General features: G+C 42.5%; 1 protein-coding gene across 2 annotated transcripts in view; it reads right to left on the bottom strand.

Annotated features, from left to right (window-relative positions):
- The window catches only part of LOC137623357 (integrin beta-PS-like), a 1240954-nt gene that overhangs the window by 670086 nt on the left and 557675 nt on the right, over positions 1 to 13193 (bottom strand). The gene's annotated exons all lie outside the window — the stretch shown is intronic.

The raw sequence follows: 13193 nt of genomic DNA, 5'->3' as shown, positions 1-13193 counted from the left end.
GTGGAGCTAACCCTCACTCGAGCCATATGCTTAGCATAACGGCACAGATTCTTAGTCAAGCAATCTGGCTGGCTCGAGGATGGTGGAATCTTGAACATAGGTGCCTAATGGAAAGCCTCTATCTTCGCCTCTAAGGACTCTTGTGCTTGTTTATGTTTGTCATGCAAATTTTTCATGAATGCCTTCATAGATGCCATAAACTCCAAGTGACTTGGGAACAAAGGTATACTTGGCGTAGGAACGGGAGTAGAAGAGTGGAGGAATGGGTGGCATATACAGGGATGGGGGATTAAGCCAAAGAAGTACTGGGTGCTATACTTACCTGATGGACGTCTAGGGACTCATCAGAGGCATCAGTAGTCAGCAGGATTCTGTCCCTCAAAAGAGGTCATCAACATGCTGTCGGCCTCTAGCCTCATCAATTGAAGAGCCTACTGAACCTCTTCATCCCCATGATCTAAATGTACCGGTGGGAGTTGTACCGTCGGTATCTGGTGACCCAAAAACAGCAATCACTTAGGCCTTTTGGAAAGAGGAGGTTCTTTAGTTCCATGGGAGGAAGATAAGGGGCACCTTGTTGAGAGCTCTTCTGAAAGCCTCTCACCCAATGTCTAATGGTCTCCTGACCCTGCACTTTCTCGTCCTGGGAATCGTTGGTATTAGAGAAACCAGTATAGATACTGTTCTTGCACATGCTGCAGTTGGAAGGTTCGCATATGACAAAGGACTCTTTAGAAACATGGTAATTAGCATGCTTCCGGAATGTCTTGTTGCCACAAGGTAACTTGACCTGCATGGTGCAGGTTACCATCACACACTCCATATCCTCACCAACCTGTGAAGATAGAAAATTTTCAATGAGTACAATTAGTGTGTAAATGAGTTTTGCATATCTTATAGTATACATGGGTGATATATCCTATGATAGAGATTTCCTAAAACAATATCTAAATTAAAAAAAAAAATCTACTACACTAGATACGGCTACAGCTACACTACAGTGAAAGATCATGCCAAACAGCTAAGAATTCCTTAAGGACTCTTATAATAGTGTGGTAGAATAGGGAGAAAATTCGAATCAGTGGAACACCAGTTCCCCCAAAGTCGGTCTATTAGACAACCTAAGGTGGTAAATTCACATACCATCCTGTGTAAGCCGGCAGCGACTGCACCTGTGGCTGCAGCAGCTGTGTCTAAGGCGGCAGGTATTCCTAGCAACTATGGCTCTATTAAATGACCTTTCGATATCCATAGGAATGTCGGCATAAAGCGGCAGTGGCATTGTCAAGTCGGAAAGAAAGTGGATGATCCTCTATGGAAACAGACCATGGGCACGGGGAGGGGCACATGTTAATAGAAGGCACTAGATAAATGATTCTGCCAAAGACCTAGTTATTAACATTAAATCATGAGGAAGGGGGGTAGCCCTTTAAAAATGAGAGCCTTACAAGATGGCCAGGATGCCAAGAATTTGTAAATTCAAGGGAGATCCTGATAACTAAAAGGTATCCACCCGACAAACTTTAGGGATATGGAAGAGGAAAAAGACGCAGGTGACCAGACTAAGGCTGCAGGTACGGCGACAGAGGGGTTGGGGTAACTCCCCTAAACATGCTCATATCCAAGGCTAGAAGAACTAAAGGCAACAGGACTGGAAGCATATCCAAATGGTAACACTTAGGCCAGGGAGCTTCCAACTAAGCAAATGAGTCAAGACTCTGCAGCACGAGATACATAGCTCCTGATAAGAAGCTGCAGTTAGAGACTAGGCAACTACTAAGGTGGCAGAGGAGAACCCCAAGGGGTTCTAGAACCCAGCCTATATAGGGTTAGGTCATAAAAAACCCACTGTGTAAGCTAGCCTAGCCTATATGGCAGATGAGGAAAGCTCGAATGCTAGAGAATGTAGACTAGACAAAAGGAATTGTAGCTCCTAAGAGAGGGAAGGATTTATGGCCTAACTAGGAAGGGGAAGGGGCAACTAGACCACCCAAGTGTGATCTTTAAGGCAGCAGAGGGAATTAATCCTGGAAATGAATAATAACTTGCTTACTCAGAGCAAGCCTAGATGGCTCACAAGCTATCCTGTCCATCTATATAGCAACTGAGGATACCTCAAACGCCAGGAAACTGGACTAGTAGGGCTTCCACAGCAAGTAGACGCACTAGTCAGGCAAGGGGGAGTGAAAGGGGAAGGAAGAAAGGCTTATAAAAGGGTGACGCAGCAGGACAGGAAGGCCTAACTGTAGTATTAGAACTAATATGTCGTTCAAAGAGATCTGCAGTAAATAGACACAGAGAACGAATCCTCGCACCTGGCTGCCAGCCTACCAAAAACTAAGTGAGGAACCCTAGTAAATGGGTAAGGTGACACTAAAGGAAGGTCAAACTTTTAGTATTAGAACAAGGTTGGTTTCATTCTAAGGGAACAACAGATTGTAGACACAGGGAACAATTCGCCACAACCTGTGCCGCTTGGCCAGACACTAAGGCTAAGTAGATAAGTGAAATACTGTTGCCTTAGGACAGCTGTAAAAGACCATCCACTGCTCCAAGAGGGACCTTCCGGGCTACATCTACCTGCTATGATGTATTGATAGCAAGGAAGAATGGGCGGCCTCACGAGAGCTATAAGGTAGAAGATGAGGGTGCATATGTACACAAAAACCAGTCTTGGCCGACGGCTAAGAATCAGGGTTAGCTGAAGTCAAGACTGATAAAATACAAGCATATAGAAATAGAAAAAGATTCAACCTACAATCATACCACAGTTGTAATAGAATATATAAAGAACATTCTTACAAGGCTATAAAAAAGTAAATATGAAATTCTGAGTGATTTGGTGACCGGCTTCGGCTATGTTACGGCTGCTGGCAAATAACTTACGCACAGCCCAAAAGTACCAGGTTGGAGACTCGATATTCTCCAACACAAAAGGAAATGGTACTTAACCTAGTTGACGAAGAAGGAGCAGAAGCGTCCATGATCTCAAAATCCCTCAAAAAAAAAAAAAAAAAAAAAAAAAACTATGAAAACATGCAGAAAACTCCAAACCAAAACCGCCAATATGGCGCTGCTAGAAGGAATGGTGAACCAGTGAACATGTTTACAGTGGCACACTGGGACAAGAGTTGTAATACCTCTCTCGCCCACGTATCCAATCCTATCCCATATCCTTCGAGACAAGGTTAACTCTATTCTGGGATGGATAGCCATGGCTTGTTTTAAATGTGTCCCTCTTTCATACACAATATCTCTCATGATATTCGCTCTAGGGGATAGAACCCTGTGATACTTCTTAGTAAAATTCTCTAGTATATCACTTGCAGAAATATCTCAAGTAGAAAGCAGCCTTCAAAGAACTCCCATCCGGATGACATGGCTTGAGCTAAGAAATAATTCATTCATCTCCCCCTGGTCACATTTTATCTCTGGTACAGTGATACAATCTTTGGATTGTACTAGAACATTGTCAAAAGTATCTACTCCACTCAGATATGTTCTGTAGTCTCTTCAAGTTCACATGTACCTCTGGTACTGTGATCCAAACACTTGATTGCCCTAGATCACTGTCAAGAATATCTCCTCCAGCCAGATATATTGGTTTGCAATCTGAGTAGTTCTTCTTGAAAATTTTTAGTTGTACTTTAATCTATGATTTCAGTGAAGCTGGTAGCAGTTGTTTCCCATCAGATATAACAGTAGTTACTGCTTGATACTTAACTTCAGGTTTTTTTACTTGTGCATTTTTGCTCACGTTTGTAAATAGTCCCATTGAGGAAATTGTCAAATATGATATGAATTTCATTTAAGTTAGTTCCCAGTGATAGAAAAAGGTCAAATAGGTGTTTGGCAAAGTCATTATGTACCAATTTGCAGCTTCTTTACTGCAACTTTATGACAGTAAGCCATGAAATCAATCACATAAACATTTAACTGTGTTGCTGTTACCAAGGGGTCAGTAGAGCCAGACTAGGGAGATAAAAAAACTGCCTTGTCTGATCTAGTAGACTTATTGCTTTCATCAAAGAGAGAGAGAGAGAGAGAGAGAGAGAGAGAGAGAGAGAGAGAGAGAGAGAGAGAGAGAGAGAGAGAGAGAGAGAGAGAGAGAGAGAGAGAGAGGAACATGAGTAAGCCCACTGAGTAAGCACGTAGGCAAAAACTGTTCTACGGAAAACTTTCTACATTCATTAGTACTTACATAATGCTGTACAAAAGCTACATCTTCCTTAGCGTTTAAATTTGGCATGCAATCTGCTATGAATTTTCCAGAAGACACTGCTTTTTTTTTTATTTCAGAGGCTCAAATGTGCTAACAGATTTTTCATGCAGTCTTTCTATTTTACACTGTTGATATAAAGAGGAGAGTGTATTTGGCCTGGGCTAAGTTTCGGACAGGTTTTCCATCATTTTTCAGCTAAATGGGTTAGCAATTATTTTGATGTAGTTTACAAGAACAATAATGTTGTTCATACTCTTTTGGTCTACAGTAGACATTCTGAACAAATCACATGTCACTTTACAAATGTTTGAAGATTTCCTGAACAATAAGCAAAGAAAATAAATTCTGCAGTTGATACTGGTAAAGGCCAAGAGGAAAATAACGAGAATGCTTATGATAATCACGATAGGTCAGAAACTGATTTTGCATTTCACATAAATTCTGTTGGCAAAGATACAAAGAAACACATCGTGGTTGATGTGATCAGAAATGACGAACCAATTGTAATGCAATTTGACATAGCAGCTCAAATATCATTTATGTCTCAGAAAACAGCAGAGCATTTTGAAAAATGCCTCACATTTGATGCTATAGATAGAGATTTGAAAGGTTATGATTTCTTTGATGTTCAGGTAATAGGTTTCACCAAAGGGGAAAAAAGGATTTTGACATAGGAAAAATCTATATTTAGGCGAGATAGCCATATCATCCTGATTGGAGTTCCTCATTGGCAGCTTCAACTTTGGATATTTCTGTGAGTGATATACCAGAGAAATTTTACCTGAGAGGTATCAACAGAGTTCTATACTCCAGAGCGAATATCCCGAGAGATATCGTGTATAAATCATAGACATACTAATAACAAGCGATGGTTATCCTTCCCCGAATAGAGTTAACCTTGTCTTGAAGGATAAAGTACAGGATAGGATACATTGGCAAGTGAGCTGCTACAAATCCCGACTACGATGTGCTACAACTAACACGTTTCCTGTCGAACCATTCAAGGAGCATTCATTGCGTGACGCGAGGTCCTATACTGAGAATTGGGAGGGGAAGGAAAAGCAACGGGAGGGCCCTCAGGATGACATGGCTATTTTACAAAAAAATAGATTTTTCCTATGTCAAAATCCAGTTTTTGGGCTCGAGCCATGTCATCCTGATGGAAGCGTACCAGAGAATTATTATTCTCAGTTTTGGCCAGGAGAGTTTTAACCCCTTATACCCCATAGACAAAATCATACTTCCCTTAACATCGGTAACTATGGTGCCAAGCTATGGTGCATGTGATATGTTTGTAAAATGTAAGAGAAAAGGAAATCAACATCACAGTCGCACTCACTGTGTGGAAGATCTTTGTCTCCAGATGAGGGTTAAAAATTGAGTTACACTCCTTTTATTGTGTACAGTAGGTTCAATGAAAGGGAACACAAAAAGGAACAGCAGTTATTTATTGTTTCCAAAGATGATAAAAGGTAACAGTAATCAATTGTAACATTAAATGCAGTAGATATATACAGAAAACCAGACTTTTCCGACCCCAAAGTATGTACCACAGTAGTAAAATAGTAACAAACATGACATAAAGGGAAAATATATCATCTTCGACTCTACAATATTAAATAGTACATTGAAAAGTGGAACACGAGTCCCCTTACACAATGCAGACTGAGAAGTCCCTACTATACAGTCTATAAGAGTCAGTATACAAAACTTAGGAGGCGTGTTTAATCACACTAACAGCGGCCAATAGAAAGTGTTTAATCGCTTCCAACTGTTGTAAGTAATGTTTTGACGAACACTTTTGAAGATATCCTACCAATGTAAGTCTCTAAGCCTGCAAAGGACATAAATTGGAAAAAATTTAAGGAAGAGGCAACTTTCCTAGGGTCATGACCTGATGGTATACTATCAGGATCAGCCATTCTGATGAAATAGGTGAGATTGGACCTTAGGTGTTCCAGAGAAAGATTAGATCTTGTCGTCTCCCCTTTAAAAAGTTGACCGCCTTTGAAGGTAGGTCTTGATGCACTCCACGGGCACAGAGAAGGGTCTCCCTGAAGTTGGACAATATTCCAAGGGCCCCAGCCTTTCATGGGAATTTCGTTTTTTGCCAAGAATGCAGGATCAGGGTAAAGATTTATGTCCCCCAATTCCAAAAATTCAATGTGGCCATCATCCCTTAAAAGGGCCGCAATCTTGCTTACTGTAGCACCAGAAGCCATAGCAAGCAAAAGATAGACTTTTGAGTAAGATCCTTCAAAGAATTAGAGGTGCTATCTATGGAGGAGGTAAAATGTAAGACTTTATCCAATGACCAAGAAATAGCCTTGGGAGGAGCTTTAGGTTTCAATTTAGCAGAAGCCTTTGGGATCTTATTGAACAGCTCGCTATTAAGTTTAATATCAAAAGCATAAGCAATGGGTCTCGTTAGCATCGACTTACTTAAGGCTATATTTGTAGAGGCAAGACCTTGTTCATGCAATGAGATAAAGAAAGAAATACAGAAGTCCATGGAAATGGAAGGGGGCTGATGACTTTTCATGAAGGCAACCCATTTTTTTCAGGAAGACAAATATTGTTATTTTGTGGTGTTGGACTTGTACTCTTCTATGAAGTAAATTCTCTCCTTTGCAACTCAAAACCTTCATTGAGACGTGAGGACGAGATAATCATAAGCTGAAGGGTTTCCGTTATCTAAGAGGAAGCGATGACAGTCTTCTGTTGAACATCGTTGGACAGCACTGGAGATGGGAGTGGGACCTGGAGAGTTTGAATTCCAGAACAAGATGATAACAATTGCTCTTGGGCCACTTTGGAGCCACTAGAGTTGCTGTTCCTTGAAAGTCCACAGTTTGTTCAGAACTTTCATTAGGATGTTGAATGGTAGAAATAGGTAGATGTAAGACCACTGGCTCCAATCCAGAGACATGGCATCCGTCCCTAACACTTCCGGCTTTAAGTTGCGTGCTATATACCTGAGAAGCTTCTTGTTGAAGCTCGTTGCAAAGAGATCGATTTGCAGTTCTAGGAATTGCTCTAATATGAAACAGAATGATATTGCGTCCAGAGACCATTCTATTTCCAGAGGATTGGATCTTGACGAGGCATCTGCAATCACATTATGAACCCATTGTAGGTGAACTGCTGAGAAACGGCAGTTCCTCTACTTTTATAAAGTGAGGAGGACTAGGATCGCATGGTTGATAAGAGGAGACCTGAAGCCCTGTCTGTTGACACAGTGGACTATCCCGTTTTTGATGACTGAATTGATGTGTGAGTTCGTCTTTGAGTTCATTGTCTTCAGAGTCAGAAACACTGCCATAGGTTCCAGAATATTGAAGTAAAATTTCTGAAATGCGAATGATCACCGACCCTGTACTTTCTTGGAAGGGGAGTGTTCCCCAAACCTTCTTCCGAGTCGTCTGTGTAAATAGTCACGGAAGGTGGAGGGTACTGCAGAGAGACATGTGTAGACAACCTCTTGTCATTGAATCATTGCTTGAGCTGCTTTCGCAGTATGACTGGGGTCTTTTGCCGAAGATCTCTACGAGTATATGATGCTTTTCTCCACCAGAATCCATTGGTCTTTTTGAATCCCGCTTTTAGGATCTTTTCCGTCAGGGCAGCGAACTACAGTGAATAAGGACTCATACTGCTTGACGTCTGGTGAGTACTTTTGATCGAAGAAGGCACCCGACAATGTTTTCTATTTCCTTTTTCTTTCCTTACAGTAGAGAGAGGGCGTTTGACTTTAGATCCCAGTGAACCCCTAGCCACTAGAATTCTTGAGTTGGAGACATACTGGACTTTCCGAAGTTTATCTGAAATCTTCAAAAACGTAGGCATCTTACGACCTTTGAGCTGTCTAAAGACACTCTGACTTAGTTGCAGCCCAGACCAGCCAGTCGTCCTGGTATATCATCACCTGGAACACTCTGACTTAGTTGCAGCCCAGACCAGCCAGTCGTCCAGGTATACCATCACCTGGAAGCGTTTATTCCGTAATTGTTGAACGATGGCCTCGACTAGCTTTGTGAAAATCTATGGAGCTATATTTAGCCCGAAGAACATAGCTCTGAATATGTAGGCCTTTCTTGGCAGTCTTAAACCAAGGTAGGAGGAGACATGGCGATCTATCAGAAGATGGCAATAGGCGTTTGTAAGATCTATGGAGACAGTGTAGGACCCTTTGGGTAGTAAGGTCCATATTTTCAAGATAGTCAGCATCTGGAACTTGTCGTTCAGAAAGAATTTGTTTAGTCGGGACAAGTCCATAATAGTTTGAAGAGTGTTTGAATCTTCCTTGGGCATGCAGAATAGCCACCCTTGAAAGCTCATGGATTTTGTGCAACAGATGACTCCCTTCCGAAGATCCTTTGCCTAATCTTTCAAAAATGGGGTTGTGGGTTGGAAAAACATCTTGACCTGGGGAGGTTTCTGTCTCCATTACCAGCCTATTCCATTTGTGAGTATACTGTGAGCCCAGGGATCGATCTCCCATTCATTCCTGAACAAGTGAAGTCGTCCTTCTATGACGAGCTCCTCATTGTTTGTGTGAAGGACCAGTATCTTTAACCGCCTTGGCTCTACTTCCTCGACCTCTAGATTGACCCCCTTTTCCTGACCTTTCACCATTACTAGTGCTCATCTTTTGAGCCCTGGCAGGGTGGAACATGGTGGTGGCTCTCTCATACACCAGGCTGAAAGCTGGAGACTGTGGTACATTCTGCTGGGGAACTGTGTATAAAGTCTGAGGGATGGCAGCAGCTGAGACTGTTGCAACAGAAAAGGATTTCCTCCCCTTAAAGTGTCATCTAGGCTTCTTGCTCTTGGGTTGAGGTCCTTCACTGGGGGTAAATTTCAGTTTAGAGGACATACTCCACTTGTCAACAAGACTCTTATTTTCCTAAGCCACTTTGTCCATGACTTCCTTAACCGATTCCTCGGGGAAGAGATGTTTCCCCCAGATATTGGAGTCGATCAGTTTTCTAGGTTCATGCCTGATCGTAGTAGTGGCTAGGAAGTGTTCTCTACTTACTCTCCTGGCTAGGAAGAAGCATGGAGATCATTATGAAATATGGTTAGGTGAGTCTTCACCAAGACAATGAAGAGATCAGATTTGGAATATTTTCTAATAAGCATCTCTAGATAAGATTGGAAGGATAAAGAGGCAGATGGTCTTTGTTTGGCTTCCAATTCTTCCCTCAATAGGGATTCGGGAAATCTATGCAGTTTCTCATTAAACTGCTTACCTCTGATGTCTTTATCTAGTTTTCCAACAGTAAAGGTATGTTGGACATCCTCCCAACTGGCCGAATCAAAATGAAGGACTAGGGATACAGGTTTGCACTCCTCTAGCACTGGGCACGGTCTACTCTCCACTAATGCTTTTTTATAGCCTCTAAAATGTTAGAGGCAAAAGGGAAGAAAGTAAACTCGGAGGCTACAACGGTGGCCTGCTTCCTTCCAAAAGCAGAAAGTTGGGTATTATTGAATTTGGCCATGTTCAGCTGCTTAACTGAAAGAGACTGAGCCTAGCTATGGTCCAGGATGATTGCTTCCTTATGGATTGTATCATCCCTAATTGAGTCCTTCAAGTTAAGCCTTACGTAGCAGTTAGGATAACTATCGATTGGTGGGAAGAATTCCTAGTCTGAGATTGGGTTGGAACCCAAACCCTCTGTGATGTGGAGGTATCCGTCACAAAAGGCCATATGCTATGCATAACGCTAAGGGTTCTTAACTGCGTATTCTGTTAGGCTCAAAGCTGTGGGAGCCTTAGAAGCAGGTGCCTTTTGTAAAGCTTTTATCCTCGTTATGAGGTCCGCTTGAGAAAGTTCATGCTTGGTGGTTAGGTTTTCCATGAAAGCTTTCATGGACACCGTAAGTTCCGAGTTACTAGGAAAGGAAGGTTTGTTTAAAGTAGGAACAGGGGTGGAGGTGTAAGTTGGGGCTTGAGCAGTTGGGATGGGGGAACAAACTCAAGAGGCACTGGAAACTTTGCTCACATGATGTACATCCAAAGACTCTTCAGAGGCTTCCGGTGACGGAAGGATCCTCTCCCTCTCTGACGACCCAGAAGTTGTCGCCGTATTTTCGGTGGTCATGACTTGCAGAGTATCCCTAACTTCATCATCTGCATGTACTGCTGGTGCCGGCGGGAGTTGAACCGTCGGTAACGGGGGACCAAACACAGAGGTCACCTCAGCCTTGGAAAAGAGGAGATATGGGACACCTTATTAAGAGCTTTTCTGGAATCCTTCTGCCATCATATTATTAGTGACTTGTAAAAAAGAAAAAAATTAAAGTGAGCACACATCATTGAAAATTATATCTTCTTAGAATTAATCAAACATATTTGTATGCTTAAGAGTAAAACCTAACCCATATAAACTAACCACACAAATAGAGCTAAATATTACAAATAATCATGACACATTCCATACAGCTCAGAAATCATTGGAGATTTATGAACCAAACTATTTGACGGTGCAGTAAGCATATGGAGGAAAGGTTCATATCCAAAGGACACCAGAAACTCCAGAGGAGGTTTATTGGAACAACCTAAGAAGGCAAGTTCACTCATCATACTGCCTAGACCAGCAACAGCTGGCCCCGAGGTGGCAGCAGCTAGGTTGAGACGGCAACTATTTCTAGAAGCCAAGATAAAGACTGACCTGTCAATACCTCAGGCATGTCAACACAAAGCGGCAGAGGCATAGTGATGTGGACGTGGAGAGAGTGAGAAATCCAATAGGGAACGGTCCACACTCAGGGGAAGTACAGGATTGAAAATCAGCTAAAAGGGGAACATGCTAAGACTTGATCATTATCATTAAATTATGAAAAGTGTGGATTCAGCCTGTAAGATAATGAGAGCCATACAAGACGGCCAGGATGCTAGGAATTATAAATTCAAATGATGTCCTGACAACCAGGTGAGATCCAACCAACCAACTCCAGAGGACAATGTCACTCAGATATGAGAGAGGAAAGAAAAGAGCAGATGACTAGTCTACGGCTGCAGCTGAGGCGGCAGAGGGAATGCCCCATGGCCAACACACAGCCAGTGCTAGAAGAACTCAGGATGATATGACTGGAAGCATAGATAGAAGTCAACACTTCTGCCTAGAGAGGCTAACCAGGCAAGGGAGTAAAGACTCCACGGCAAGAGGGACATAACACAGGAAGGGATGCTGCAGACACAGAACAGGCAACTGCCAACATGGCAGAGGAGGACCCCAAGAGGTACCAACTCTACTCCTAAATAGGATTAGGTCATAGAGAGAACAGTGTAGGTAAGCCAAGCTTATCTAGCCGGTGAGGGAACATAGTTCCCAGTATAAACAGGTTATGGTCTAACTAGGAAGAGGAAGGGGCAGAGAAAACACCCAAGGGTAGTCTCTAAGGCAGCAGAGAGATTTAATCTAGGGAAGGAGAAAATCTCGCCTACCTAGGGCCAAGAAAGATAGCCTACAAATTATCCTGTACAAGGGGGGAAACGAAGCGTACTTCAGCCGCTGTGGGAGTAGACAGGGATGGGAACAAAGTTCCACAGCAGGTAGGCACAATAACAGGCACAAGGGTAAAGGAAAAAGGGGTGGTGATGGGACACTCAGAAATTGGTTGAGCGGCATGACAGGGAGGCCCGACTGCGGCATTATAACAGGAATAGTGTTCCAAAAGGTTTGCAATGATAGGGCAAAGAGGACAAGTCCTCACAGCCAGGGATAGCCTACTGAAGACTAAGAGGGATGTCTGAAAATGGATAAGTGATATAAGGAGGTCTGCTTCTCAGCATTAGAACCAGGGGTAAAGGGCTCCAATGAATAAACGTAATTAGACACAGGGAAATAGTTCCCAAGACCTGTGCCGTCTTGCCACACATATAGGCTAAGTGGAAAAGAAAAACAGTCACCCTAGGACAACTGAAAACACTATTAAACTCCCTGAGGGACCTTCCAGACTGCAGCTCCCTACCGTGATAAGTCGAAAACATAGGAAGATATAACGCCTCACCAAACCAGTCAGGTTAAGTGATAGAAGGGGATGGTGCATAAGAGAAAACGGATTTTGAGCAGAGCAAAAAATCTATTTTTGGGTGAGATAGCCATGTTGTCCTGATGGAAGGTTCCTTTGGGTAGCTTTCCAAGGGATATTTGCTACAGTAATACTCCCAGAGAATTAACCGAAGGTTTCCAGAATTCTAACTCCTGGTGTGATTTATGCATAATAAAAAATTTAAGGATATCGCATAATATCAGGAGACGTATGTTTTAGATACGACACAGCATTCTTCACCCCAAATAGATTGAACTCTTTGAGGGGGAAGAGTGGCGAAAAAAGGGGGTGCCGATCTAGGTACCCGGTGGACCTCCTATCCACACTACTACCGGCCGCCATTCCTTAACAGATAGAGTAGTTTCGGGTGGAGTCAGCAAAAAGGGTGGGTCCATCAGAACGACATGGCTATCGCACCCAAAAGTAGATTTTTCGCTTTGCTCAATATCCGTTTTTTGGGCTCGGCCATGTCGTCCTGATGAAAGCTTACCAGAGAATTAACTTGAAAGTACTATATCTGTGGGTTTGTATAAGTGCCTTCTACCTTGAATGTGGTCCTTATCTGGTCTCTTAGACTTGTATATGACATTACCGGTATCTGTCATTTCCACTAAGCTTGGAACTGGCTTAGAGCTTCCTGCCCCCTGCAGGAAAAGTGTCGACATTGACAATAAGGATTCAAGGCTTGATTTTCCGTAGGGACGGAAGGTACCACTTAGAGATTACCTTTCACATACCTTGGAAATCTGTACTCTGACTTCAAGTTGGGCCCTTCTAGGGTTTAATTAAAACTCTAGTATGCTTTATTCATCTGTAACTGAGATAGCAGTAATAAGACCCAAATACGTCTAGTATTTCTACCTTGCAATTAGATTATCAAATGTCGTTACAATAGGGTATGAATCTGATC

This window comes from Palaemon carinicauda, chromosome 30, assembly GCF_036898095.1.
Source record: "Palaemon carinicauda isolate YSFRI2023 chromosome 30, ASM3689809v2, whole genome shotgun sequence".
In the NCBI taxonomy this organism is placed as follows: domain Eukaryota; kingdom Metazoa; phylum Arthropoda; class Malacostraca; order Decapoda; family Palaemonidae; genus Palaemon; species Palaemon carinicauda.
Note: the sequence above shows the minus strand (reverse complement) of the source record. Positions and strands in the feature narration are given on the sequence as shown.